Raw genomic sequence first — 2,296 nt, 5'->3', positions numbered from 1 at the left:
GCCCCTGGTTACAGAGAAAGGTACCTGTGTGCTTGGCAGGCACGGATGACGGCCCCTGCAATTCCTGACTGCCCCAGGGCTGCAAGACCGAGTGGAGCATATTCCCTGCGTGCAATGTGTCAGGGAGGATCCGTCAACCATTGCCCATGAAAACCACTTGGGGTTTGTTAGCAAATAGCCTGATTATGAATGGGTGAGCAGGGGTCCCGTTGAGTGGGGGTGCTTTGATACTGCATTTGACGAAGGAAGCTTCAATAATCATCGTTAAGTAAATGATGCTGATCTGGTTAAAGGGTATGATGAGAGTCCGCCCACATATCAGAAACTCCAGCACTCTCCGCTCTTGATCAATATGACATATCGATATCTCAGGCTTATATACATGCACATTAATATTCATATGTTAATGTTTAAATGTACTATTTCAGGATGTTTCTTGAGTAAATACTTTAGTATACAAACACAACACTCACCCTCAATACATATATACACAAACATATACAGATATATGCAGACAAGCACACATGTGCACAGACACCATGTATACACACCCACATGAACACACACACACACAGACATTATTACCTAAATATCTGACAGTATTTTCAGGTCAATTATATATTTTTATAACAAAATTACAATGTCTTCTTATTCAGCACATGATACTACTCAGGCACGTGTCTGGATGAATAGATATAACTGCCGAAAGTAGCCCAATTTCTAAAATGCTTTCTGATGATTATTATACGTTACTCCACAGAGGGGGAGGTTATTATAGATTATCTGACCAAGCTCATTTTGAAGAGTACAAATTGGCAATACTTAATCCTTATATTGGCAAACACATCTGAGTGTCCAATGTCTCATTGAGCTCACAGATCTGGTTGAGGATCTGGGAGTGGCCTCATATCAACAGGCCAAATCACATGCATGCCCCTCAGATTTAGCCTTCAGAGTTTTCCATCACTGGCGAAATACTCCTGCCTAACCAGCCACACAGCAAAAGAATGGGGAAGCCTTAATGCTCTTTTTTCCACAGTCGAGGTCGATTCACTCTCTGCCAATTTCTACTTGTCCCAGAGCATTCCCTTTCTGTGGTCATCCTGGCCGGGTACCCTGTGACTTCTCATCAAATCTGTCTGACTATTTGATTAATGCTCGTATCCCACTCTGTCTGGCTAAGCTTTTGGCGAGGCCCTGATGACCTTTTTTTATCGTGGATTTAATTAGCCGTTGTGTGGGTGATACTAATTTTTATGCGCTAAAGAAGAGCTACGGATGTAGACACTAGACAAAACTCTAAAGAACGCAGCAGAAGAAGGGACCACTGAGACAGAGCTGGGAAGTTCAGTGGTCTTGGAGAAAGGACATCAGGTCTGGAAACTTCATGAGAAAGCTTGTCTAGCACTGGAGGTTGGCAAACCATCCCAATTCCTTAGATACAGTCACAGATGGAGTTTGAAGTTTTCCAAGACTGCTTCCAAGTTGTTACCTCTTTGTGGGGCAAAGTAGGGTCTTTCCCTCAATAGAGGGAAGTGTGAATAGCCAAATGGTAGATGTTCTGGGAATCTGCCTCCTTAAAACAAAAGTAGGAAAAAAATCCAGGGTAGGGAAGCTGGTCCTGTCTACACTCGCTTTCTCTCTCCCCCACCCCAGTGAAATGCCAGGTCAAGCCTTAGTCTTTGATCAGTGTTAGGACTCAGAACACTCATCACAACTGAAAGGCTGCCGGAAGAGAGAGGCTAGTCCCTACAGCTCGTCCCAAAGGGATGGTGCTCTCAAGCCATCTCTCTTTAAAGTTTCTTTCACTAGAAGTTCCTGCCTTTGGTTGGAAGTCTGGGGCGATGCTATTTAATCTCTAAAAACACCGTGCTTTGAACACTTTGAGAAGGACACAGAGGAACACAGAATTACTAGGTTCCTTTAAGAGGAACACCCACCCTCTTTGTCTTTGTCTTTGTCATTGGTGAAAAACAGATTGGCTTCTTTCAGATTTTTTTTTTCTGTTCCTACTAAAATGGGTGCTGCCTACCCAGGCCCCCTTCTCTGAAAAATGTCCTATTATATATCTAGGGTTGTACAGGGTCATTTTGTGTAGTGTGATGTAAGCAGAGCCCCCTCTCCACACTGCCATTGCTCTGGAAAGGAAAGCTTCCAGGTTGCAGTCAATGAACAAACACACATTACTTAATTGATCTGAGGTTAGAAGCTTGGAATCTCAGTCTTCATGATGACGGGATCTCAACAAGCTTTGATTTTCTTTTTTTTTCTTTTTTTCTTTTCTTTTTTTTTTCTT

The sequence above is a fragment of the Mastomys coucha genome, unplaced genomic scaffold (assembly GCF_008632895.1).
Source record: "Mastomys coucha isolate ucsf_1 unplaced genomic scaffold, UCSF_Mcou_1 pScaffold23, whole genome shotgun sequence".
NCBI classification, from domain to species: domain Eukaryota; kingdom Metazoa; phylum Chordata; class Mammalia; order Rodentia; family Muridae; genus Mastomys; species Mastomys coucha.
This window is presented reverse-complemented; position numbering follows the sequence as displayed.